The sequence below is a fragment of the Oncorhynchus mykiss genome, chromosome 6 (genome assembly GCF_057628025.1).
Source record: "Oncorhynchus mykiss isolate SJ-2025 chromosome 6, ASM5762802v1, whole genome shotgun sequence".
Taxonomy (NCBI): Eukaryota; Metazoa; Chordata; class Actinopteri; order Salmoniformes; family Salmonidae; genus Oncorhynchus; species Oncorhynchus mykiss.
In genome coordinates, this window is record NC_143027.1 from 55,083,712 (window position 1) to 55,095,464 (window position 11,753).

The 11,753-nt window shown below is 40.3% G+C and overlaps 1 long non-coding RNA gene across 5 annotated transcripts in view; it reads right to left on the bottom strand.

The window, feature by feature from the left end:
* Window positions 1–2,321, bottom strand: part of LOC118964910 (uncharacterized) — a 450,019-nt gene extending 447,698 nt beyond the window's left edge. For all 5 annotated transcript variants that reach the window (XR_016496757.1, XR_016496760.1, XR_016496761.1 and 2 more), the window contains exons 1-2: window positions 2,183–2,321; window positions 1,753–1,814 (exon numbers count right to left, since the gene is read on the bottom strand). This is a non-coding gene — a long non-coding RNA (uncharacterized LOC118964910). The remainder of the gene's footprint in view (window positions 1–1,752; window positions 1,815–2,182) is intronic.
* Between the last annotated feature and the right edge of the window lie 9,432 nt (window positions 2,322–11,753).

Sequence of the window (11,753 nt, forward strand, 5' to 3'; positions counted from 1 at the left end):
ACTCCTGTACTGTATCGACTGTTGGTCTGCCTCCATCACCACCAGCATCTTCAAAGGGAAGTGGGACTTTGTCAGTGGACAAAGGATCCTCAGATTCATGGTTCTCAATGGCTACAAGATTGGGGGGCAGCTCCTTCCTCACTGTCACTGTGATAATCTGATTCCTGACTTTCATACTCAGACTCCTTGTCAGAAGTTATAAAAATCTCCAGAATTTCCACATTTGTGAGTTGTCTCCTTTTGAAAGACATTGCTAATGCTACAGCTTAGCTCACTAGCTATATACAACAACACTGAATCGTTCAGAGTGGGAGTGAGAGGTCACGTGATTGACTGCCAGCGTGTATCAATAAATCACTATCAGAAAATGTTTTGTGTGGTAATTATTTATTTATTTACTGTTTTATTGACATGTTTTCAAGTACTGGTGACAAATTATGCATTCCGATTCTTGCATAGATTGTAATGGACACATGTTATATGTGTAAAATACTTTTTTAAAGGTTGTACTGATTATGATGAGCTAAGCTAATTCCAGCTATGTGTGGAGCCATGTTTGGTGACATACAATGCATTTTGAGTTATACGTAAATGTCTGTTGGACCAAAGATTTTATAACAAAATGAGGTTCACTCATTTTTAGAGTAAACTTCTGGAAGAGAATGATGTGATATAAATGATGGTAGACGACACACCGCTTTCAACATGAATACTATAGAACAAACTCATCTTGTCTCCTCTTATTAGCTTTGGTTGATGGGAAAAAACAAACATGGCGGCTCGCACAAACTACCCATCGTCGGATTACTTTAGATTCTTAGAAAGTGTTTTACTCAATATGTTTGATCAATTGTGAGCTCACCCGTGATGTGATTAATTATAAATAGTAATTGCCATTAGCGAATTCATATTGTAGTTTATGTCAGCCAAGAGTTATACAAATATGACTGCTTCTGTTAGGTCAATCGTTCCTCAGTTAGCGCTAAGACAAATGTAGCCTACATTTTCCGGTTTGGATGATTGTGTTATGCTCTATCTAATTCTGTGAATGTCTGAACATTGCATCCAAAAATAAACTGGTCACATTCTGGACATAACTTTGTAAGGACTGTGTTTATGCAACATGTTTCTCTGATAAAACAGCGTGAACAGCTCGATTGTTGCGTCAATCGAAACGTGACGTTCTAATCAAGCGTTTACTCTACAGGGACCACTGTAGAATGATCACACCCATTTGTTGGTACGTGTGAAAAGTTTAATTTACGGTCAATTACCGTGAGACCAGTAGTTATTTGCTTGTGTTGTGGAAATTCTAATCAAGTGAGAGGGACTTTGTTATTTTTTCAAACAATCAATCTTTGTTACACAAATTGCAATAAGGAAGCTGGTCGATCCCACACTCTTGAGTGTGTGATGGAGAACTTAAAATCATACAGAGAATACAGGGTATTTTAACCTTTCTGATCTCCCCATCCCGGATCCGGGTTCGTGAATACAGACTCAAGCTCATTACCATAACGCAACGTTAACTATTCATGAAAATCGCAAATGAAATGAAATAAATACGCTAGCTCTCAAGCTTAGCCTTTTGTTAACAACACTGTCATCTCAGATTTTCAAAATATGCTTCTCAACCATTGCAAAACAAGCATTTGTGTAACAGTATTGATGGCTAACGTAGCATTTAGCATTAGCATTCAGCTGGCAACATTTACACAAAAAAACAGAAAAGCATTCAAAAAAATCATTTACCTTTGAAGAACTTCAGATGTTTTCAATGAGGAGACTCTCAGATAGCAAATGTTCAGTTTTTCCTGAAAGATTATTTGTTTAGGACAAATCGCTCCGTTTTCTGCGTCACGTTTAGCTATGAAAAAACCCCTGTATCCAGGATTGTGTAAATCTATCAGCAAGCTCATTAGCATAACACAACGTTAACTATTTATGAAAATCGCAAATGAAATGAAATAAATATGCCATCTCTCAAGCTTAGCCTTTTGTAAACAACACTGTCATCTCAGATTTTCAAAATATGCTTCTCAACCATAGGAAAACAATAATTTGTGTAAAAGTAGCTAGCTAGAGTTAGCATTTCGCGTTAGCATTTAGCGTTAGCATTAGCGTTAGCATCCAGCACGCAACATTAACAAAAACATAAAAGCCTTCAAATAAAATCATTTACCTTTGAAGAACTTCTGATGTTTTCAATGAGGATACTCTCAGTTAGATAGCAGATGCTCAGTTTTTCCAAAAAGATTCCTTGTGTATTAGAAATAGCTCCGTTTTATACATCACATTTGGCTACCAAAAAAAATCCATAAATTCAGTCCTCAAAACGCAAACTTTTTTCCAAATTAACTCCATAATATCGGCTGAAAACATGGCAAACGTTGTTTAGAATCAATCATCAAGGTGTTTTTCACATATCTCTTCATTGATACATCGTTCTTGGACACATGCTTTCTCCCCTGAATCAAATGGTAAAGTACAAGCAGCTGGCAATTGCGCACCGAATTCGACGCAGGACACCAGGCGGACACTTGGAAAATGTAGTCTCTTATGGTCAATCTTCCAATGATATGCCTACAAATACGTCACAATGCTGCTAAGACCTTGGGCGAACGACAGAAAGTGTAGGCTCATTCCTTGCGCAATCACAGCCATATAAGGAGAGAATGGAAAACAGAGCTTCAGAAATTCTGCTAATTCCTGGGTGATGCATCATCTTGGTTTCGCCTGTAGAATGAGTTCTGGGGCACTTACAGACAAAATCTTTGCAGATTCTGAAACTTCAGAGTGTTTTCTTTCCAAAACTGTCAAGAATATGCATAGTCGAGCATCTTTTCGTGACAAAATATCGCGCTTAAAACGGGAACGTTTTTTATCCAAAAATGAAATAGCGCCCCTAGAGCTCTAACTGGTTATAGGAGACCTAAAAGAAAAGCCTAGTGGTTAGAGTGTTGGACTAGTAACTGGAAGGTTGCACGTTCAAATCCCCGAACTGACAAGGTACAAATCTGTCGTTCTGCCCTTGAACAGGCAGTTAACCCACTGTTCCTAGGTCGTAATTAAAAATAAGAATTTGTTCTTAACTGACTTGCCTAGTTAAATAAAGGTAAAATATATATAATGTTTAACATTGCTCAAGCCAGCCTCGGTTCACCTCATGTCTCCACATCTGTGTCCTTGAAAGATTAGTAAAAGAACAGGATGGACCAAAGAATTGTTGTCACTCTGAGGCTCTTTATCTTATGTGCTGTGTGACCAAGTTAGTCAGAGACCGAAGAGGATTTTGTAACAATACAGAGATTGATTTTGTTCCTCAAGTTTATCTCTATCCCAAGCAGCAAGTTATCTCTGAATCACCCATGACCTTGACGATAAGCCCAGACCAGCTTTTGGGAGCAGAGAGGGGGGAACCATCCTTTCTCAGAAGCACAGTATTGCAAGTTATGAAAATCTCTTCTCCTATTATCATGACTACACGTGAGGATCACAATGGGTCAGATCAGCTTGGCAATGGCTGATAATCACCAGACCCTCTCCCACCAGCAAAGGGGGAGGGGGGAGAATGGTGGGGGTTTTGACACCTCCACACGCCAGTCGTAAATTTATGCAGCAGAGAACTCTCTCTCTAGCTCCTTAGTATCAATCAATGGAATGTCTCAAGAATATTTTTGTCAGCCCAAAACTCTAATGTCTAAAAAGTGAACTTTTGGAACAATATTTCTAACATCCGAATGTGGGAAATGGTCAGTGTGTAGATGTAGAAAACTAACTTCAAATTGTTTGTCATTTTGCGATGTTAATAAAAACTGTAGGAACCAAATACTTTAACTTTGGAAGGCTACCCCCTTTATCTGTCAAGTTTCCATCTAATACGTTGTCTATGTGATACAAAAAATTGATGAACGAAGTTGTTCAGTAGCCACGCCCAGAGTGAGGTCAGAGAGCTTGTCAGTGTGATAAACTGCCCTTTTCGACCAGAGAAATGAACATCAGACCAGGAAGACGTGTGCTCCACATGTTGAAATGGTTAGAAAATCTGACACTCTTAACACGAGGTGAAGAAAAAAAAACTTACTAGACCAGGATACCGGCAATCTGCAAGCTACGCGTTTGAGTTAAGAAATAATAATAAAGTTTCAGGAAAATTGCCGGTTTTAGTCAGCCCGCTAATTTTTAACCGCAGTCCCTGGGAGTGGTTAAAGTGTGTAAAGTGGTTTGAAACTTTTACTATTTACTGTAGGAAGAGGAGAAGAAAACTCCATTCTCAGACAATGATTAGTACGGCTAAGTAGCTGTTCTTAATAAACAGCACATTGGAGACAGGACATTGTGACCTCTGGTGGACAATCAGAGCATGTAAAGTGGCCCATAGGAAACTTTCCGAGAGGGCTTGATTCCGACCGAGATAAACAACGAACGAACAGCATTCAACAAGTAAATACATTCATAATTTATTTTTTCCAAATGGGCGGCGGTTCGTGTGCAAGGTATATGATTAATGTGAGGACAGTCCTAGAATGTATAAATGTCTATCTATACGATAAATGTCTCGCTATTTTCCCCACCCCCTTCTCCATCTTTGTGTAAGAAGCCGCCATATCTTGTCAGTCCACTAGGGACCTTTGTCTCATGTAAATGTGTATGTGTATTCTTTGTTATTATTTATTTAGCTAGTAATTAAATAATTAAATCAATTTGTGTAGTACTGAATAATGCTCAAGGTTGGGTTTCTTGCAGATCCAAGAAGAATGAAAGACTGTTTAGAATGAGAATTGATATGAGGTAATGATTAAGTGACTGTTATCAATATATATATTCTAGAGTTTATTTCGTGAGATGGTAACTCGTTAAAAAAACATATTCTGTGTGGCCCCAAATCCTAATGAGTTAATTGTTATATGATTCATTTATTTGAGTAACAATTAAAGGGGAATGGAAACACTTTAGGAAGTAAATCTAAGCAAAGAGTTGCATTCAATCCACTAAAACTAAACGTGCGCATTTAATATAAAAACGTCTCTGTATTTTGATCGCCAACAAGGTTTATTTGAGCTATGGTTAGATTAATTTTAAATTGCCATAGTAACGACTGACGCCAGTGTGTCACTGGCAGGAATCAGCTAATTGTCTGTGGTACTGAGTTTAAGGGGAGTGAGTTTAGGGGTGGACATTGAAGATGGCAACAGCAGGTAATAATTCAAACATGAACTGTATAGCGCCAGGCTGTATGAATTGGCTCCAAATAAATCCCTCTGATCCCTCTGTAAACTACCATCGGCTGCCCAAGGACCGACAATTTTTGAAGAAGTGGCTCCATGTCCTGAAGAGGAAGGATGTGCCAGCTCGAGCTAGCAGGATCTGCAGACAGCATTTCTCAGAGGCAGACTGCGATGAAGGGCACTTTGTATGTTATGGTGTAGGGGTTACCGACCGACCATCATCAACATCGCTGACTTTGGAGTCAAGCAAAAGTGACTGAACGGAGGAGGCAACGCGAGTCAATGCAATGAAGCCTGTTAACAGGTCATGATTGTTGTTGACTAGGCTAGTGTTAGACACTGGACAACTTTGCTGCAACTCTTGTTGAAGCTAACCAGCTTATTGAGTCTGAAGTGTTGTGTAACACCCCACAACAAATATCGTTGGCAAGCAACTCAATTGCAAATAAGATAACCACACAGTTTATCCGTGTACCCCTGTTATTAGGTCATGTTAGTTACTGTAGCTACAGTTGAAGTTGGAAGTTTACATACACTTCGATCAGTTATTATTAAACTTGTTTTTCAACCACTCCACAAATTTCTTGTCAACAAATTATTGTTTTGGCAAGTCAGTTGTGTCATGCACAAAGTAGATGTCCTAAGTCATTTTTCCAACAATTGTTTACAGACAGATTATTTCACTTATAATAATTCACTGTATCACAATTCCAGTGGTTAAGAAGTTTACATACACTAAGTTGACTGTGCCTTTAACCTTTTTGGGATAGGGGGCAGCATTTTCACTTTTGGATTAATAACATGCCCAGAGTGAACTGCCTCCTACTCTGTCCCAGATGCTAATATATGCATAGTATTATTAGTATTGGATAGAAAACACTCTGAAGTTTCTAAGACTGTTTGAATGATGTCTGTGAGTATAACAGAACTCATATGGCAGGCGAAAACCTGATAAAAATCCAACCAGGAAGTGGGATATGAGGTTTGTAGTTTTTCACAGCTTGGCCTACCGATTACACAGTGTCTATGGAGTCAAGTTGCACTTCCTACGGCTTCCACTAGATGTCAACCGTCTTTAGAAACCAGTTTTTGGGATTCTACTATAAAGGAGGGGCTCATGAGACCTGTTTGAGTCAGTGGTCTGGCAGAGTGTCTCAGGCTCGTGACGCGCGCTCCCAACAGAGTTAGCTCTTGTTCCAGTGCTTTTCTTCAGACATAGGAATTCTCCGGTTGGAAGCTTATTGATGTTTTATGTTAAAAACATCATAAAGACTAATTCCATACATCGTTTGACTTGTTTCTATGACCTGTAACAGATCTTTTGGGGTTTTGTCTGGACGAAGTGCTCGCGCCTCATGAAGATGGATTACTGGGCTGAACACGTAAACAACAAGTGGCTATTTGGACATAAATTATGGACTTTATGGAACAAATCAGTAATTTATTGTGAAATTGGGACTCCTGGGAGTGCCTTCTGATGAAGATCATCAAAGCTAAGTGAAAATTTATAGTGTTATTTCTAACTTCTGTTGACTCCAAAATGGCGGATATTTCCCTGGCTGGATTGGGCTCTGAGCGCCGTTCTCAGATTATGCTTTTTCCGTAAAGTGTTTTAAAAATCTGACACAGCAGTTGCATTAAGGAGAAATCTATCTTTAATTCTGTGAATAACAGTTGTATCTTTTATCAATGCTTATTATGAGTATTTCTGCAAAATCACCGGATGTTTTTGAATCAAAACATTACTGCACCAATGTAAAGTGAGATTTTTGGATATAAATATGCACATTATCGAACAAAACATACATGTATTGTGTAACAATATTGTGTAACATGATGTCCTGTAAGTGTCATCTGATGAAGATCATCAAAGGTTAGTGGTTAATTGTATCTATATTTCTGCTTTTTGTGACTCCTATCTTTGTCTGGAAAAATGGCTGTGTGTTTTTTTGACTTGGCTATGACCTAACATAATCATACGTTGTGCTTTCGCTGTAAAGCATTTTTTAAATCGGACAGGATGGGTAGATTAACAAGATGTTTATCTTTCATTTTCTGTATTGGACTTGTTAATGTGTGAAAGTTACATATTTCTAAAAATTATTTTTGAATTTCACGTGCTGCCTTTTCAGCTAAATGTTATCGAGGGGTTCCGGTAGCGGAATGCCTGCGCTAGAAAGGTTAAACAGCTCGGAAAGTTCCAGAAAATGTTGTCATGGCTTTAAAAGCTTCTGATAGGCTAATTGACATAATTTGAGTCAATAAGAGTTGTAACTGTGCATGTATTTCAAGGCCTACCTTCAAACGCAGTGATAATTTGTGTGAGATTGAGGGCATCTAGCTTAGATTGAAGGACTGCTGGGGTGTTAAGCATATCCCAGAGAAGGTCACCTAACAGAACGAACTCTGAAGATGGATGGGGGGGCAATCAATTCACATATTGTGTCCAGGGTACAGCTGGGAGCTGAGGGGGGTCTATAACAGGCGGCAACATTGAGAGACTTATTTCTGGAGAGATTAATTTTTTAATTTAGAAGCTCAAATTGTTTGGGCATAGACCTGGAAAGTTTGACAGAACCTTGCAAGCTATCTCTGCAGTAGATTGCAACACCTCTCCCTTTGGCAGTTATATCTTGATGGAAAATGTTGCAGTTGGGTATGGAAATCTAATAATTTTTGGTTGCCTTCCTAAGCCAGGATTCAGACACGGCAAGGACATCAGGGTTTGCGGAGTGTGCTAAAGCAGTGCGTAAAACAAACTTAGGGAGGAGGCTTCTGATGTTAACATGCATGAAACCAAGGCTTTTCCGATTACAGAAGTCAACAAATGAGAGTGACTGGGGACACACAGGGCCTGGGTTAGCTTCCACATCACCCAAGGAACAGAGGAGGAGTAGGATGAGGGTACGGCTAAAGGCTAGCAAAACTGGTCGTCTAGTGCATTGGGGACAGAGAATAAAAGGAGCAGATTTCTGGGCGTGGTAGAATAGCTTCAGGGCATAATGTGCAGACAGGGGTATGGTGGGGTGCGCGTACAGTGGAGGTAAGCCCAGGAACTGAGTGATGATAAGAGAGTTGTATCTCTGGACACGCTGGTTATACTGGGTGAGGTCAATGCATGTGTGGGAAGTGGGACAAAGGAGGTATCTAAGGCATGTACAGTGGGACTAGGGGCTCCGCAGTAAACTAAAACAATGATAATTAATCTTAACAACAGTATACAAGGCATATTGACATTTGTGACAGACATAAAGCGAGGCATAAAGCAATCACAGGTGTTGATTGGGAGAGCTAGCTAAGACAACAATGGGTAAGACAACAACAGCTAATCAGCTAAGACAACAACAACAGGTAAAATGACGATGAATGGGCAGAGAAGGTCGGTTAACTACACACAGGGCCTGAGTTCGGGGCTAGGGCCGACAGATAAACAAAGGTCAACAAAGTGGAGTACAGTCCAGCAGGCATCAGCTATGTAGCCAAGTGATCATAGGGTCCAGTGTACAGCAATAGATGGAACAGGGAAGCCACGGGGTAGTCGTTGCTACGCTAGCACGCGGGAGACACTGCATTTAAAGTTAGCAGTCCGGGGTAAGTAGAAGCGTCTACTTCGACGTCCGCCAAAGGCCGGTTGAAGGCACAGCTGATGGAATTACGTCTGCAGACCAGTCGTGGTGATACGGCGGGGCGCCGTGTCGATGAAGGGACTGGGCCAGATGGCGAAAGAGGTAATTACGTTTGCTAGCCGGGAGATGCGCCTGGCTCAGGGCTAGCTTTGGGGCTGGGTCACTCAGTGGCAACTAGAGTGCTGTGATGATCAATGGTCCAGGGTTTATGGCAGGAATCCGACGTTGTAGTGGAGAAAAACAGTCCGAGGCTGGGAGGTATTATCCAGGCTAAAACTGCTGTTGCCTGAGCAGAGGGTAAAGGTCGCTAGCAGTGGCTAACAATGACTAAATAGCTAGTAGCTAAGTAGCTGGCTAGCCTCTGATGCAAATTTTGGCTATAAGGTCTACAAAGATTGCGGATCCGTGTCACATTGAGTGAGGCAGGTTACCGGAACGTATATTTAATTTAAAAATGGAAAAAGAGATTGAAAAATAAATTGGAATTTAAACAAAAAAGACAAAAAGTAAACGAGAGGACGACAAACCACATCTGCACTGCTACGCCATCTTGGTTCTAGATCTTCTCTTACTGACTCCCCTCTCAGCAATCCTGCCCATAGCGACGTCAGAAACTATACCTGACTTCACTGCTGTAGTCAATGCCCATCAGAGACTTCACTCCTCACACTGATTGAGTAGTTTAAATGTAATGTTGAGCCTTCTCTCTTTCATGGGTTTTTGTGCATACCCGTAAACAAGAGTTCTGTCCGTGGTACTGAATGCACAGTGAACTTTTCCCTCCGTGCAGTTCATTGCATGTTTAATAATGAAAATACCTGTCAAAAGGAGAACATGGATGTGGTTTATTTCTGTGCATGTTAAAAAAGTAAAATAAGTAGCATATCTGGATGTGATATACAGTAGATATATCCTGTCAACATAGTCATACACAATATGTATAATCCTGTAATATGATTCTGGCCAGCGATTGCAAAAGTATATTCTAATGTTGCCCTCCATGGAAATATATTGCCCAGGGCCTGGTCTAGGGCAAAACTAAATAATGGACTCAGCTGTGGTGGTAGCTAAATCATGTCAGAGTCCGACAACAAACTGTAATGGTGTCACCGGAATGAATCTAATCCAATCTGGAGCTACAGTCAGTCCACACCTTTAAAGTATAGAATTAGCTTGACCTGAGTTACTGCACAGATGATACAGATAACACATATTACCGTTGTTGATGAAGAGTTGATGAAAAGTTGATAAACTAGTAGGTTAAATACCCAGCCAAGCAGTTACAAGTAGTAGAGTCATTTTGGTTGAGAAGTGCATTATCAAAAAGCTTTGTCCTTTCTTTATAGAAAACACCTTACCTCCAGCCACAACTCTTAAGTAGGTTTAGTCTCACCTGTTCAAACTTCAAAATAGTATACTGTATGTTTGTTTGTAAAATATCACCTATCCTAACTGCCATTGGTAATACAACAGTGACTGGGTATGTGTTCACAGATGCATCTATGGAGACAGCACTTGGAGACTTCCAAGATGCTGTGATGGAATTCTGAGGCTTGATACTGACGTCTTTGAATGGAGAGAGTCCTGGCACACAAGACATCCACCATTTGGGACTGAACTGACATTGGTAATACAACAGTGACTATGTGTTCACTGAAACATATATGGAGTCAGCACATGAAGACTTTCAAGATGATGTGATTAAGTCCAGACTGACAGACAGGCTTGATACCGATTTATCTAATTGTAGCGAGACCTGGCACTCGGCGTTATTAGGGCCTATTTCATTTCAATTGACTCAGTAAAATCTTTGAAATTGTTACATTTATATTTTGTTCGGTATATATGAATTAAGAATACGTAGTGTCTACAAAGCAATGTAAAGAATGATGATCTTTAACTCATACCTTTTCCCTTCACAAACTGTATTACATGAGATACAATGTGTGTGAGCTGCAGCGAGCAAGGCACTGTGTGTGTGTGTGCGTGCGTGCGTGTGTGTGTGAACAGTGGTGTCTGATCTGTAATACAAGTGAAATACAATGGAGGAGGGTGACTTACAGTGCCTCCAGAAAGTATTCATATCCTGGCCATGCTGCTGCTCCAGTGTCAACTGTTCTGCCGGCGGCTATGGAACCCTGACCTGTTCACCGGACGTGCTACCTGTCCCAGACCTGCTGTTTTCAACCCTCTAGAGACAGCGGTAGAGATACTCTGAATGACCAGCTATGAAAAGCCAACTGACATTTACTCCTGAAGTGCTGACCTGTTGCACCCTCGACAACCACTGTGTTTATTATTATTTGACCATGCTAGTCATTTATGAACATTTGAACATCTTGGCCATGTTCTGTTATAATCTCCACCCGGCACAGCCAGAAGAGGACTAGCCACCCCTCATAGCCTGGTTCCTCTCTAGGTTTCTTCCTAGGTTCTGGCCTTTCTAGGGAGTTTTTCCTAGCCACCGTGCTTCTACACCTGCATTGCTTGCTGTTTGGGGTTTTAGGCTGGGTTTCTGTACAGCACTATGATATATCAGCTGATGTAAGAAGGGCAAAATAAATGCATTTGATTTGATTTGATTCAGACCACCTTGATTTTTTCCACATTTCGTTAGGTTGCAGCCTTATTCTAAAAACGATTAAATTGTTTTTCTTCCTCATCAATTTATACAAAATATCCCACAATGACAAAGCAAAAACAGGTTTTATTAAATTTTCCATAATTTCTAAAATAAAATACTGAAATATCACATTTACATAAGTATTCAGACCCTTTACTCAGTCCTTTATTGAAGCACCTTTGGCAGTGATGACAGTCTTGAGTCATCTTGGGTATGACGCTACAAGCTTGGCACACCTGTATTTCGGTTTCTCCCATTTCTCTCTACAGATCCCCT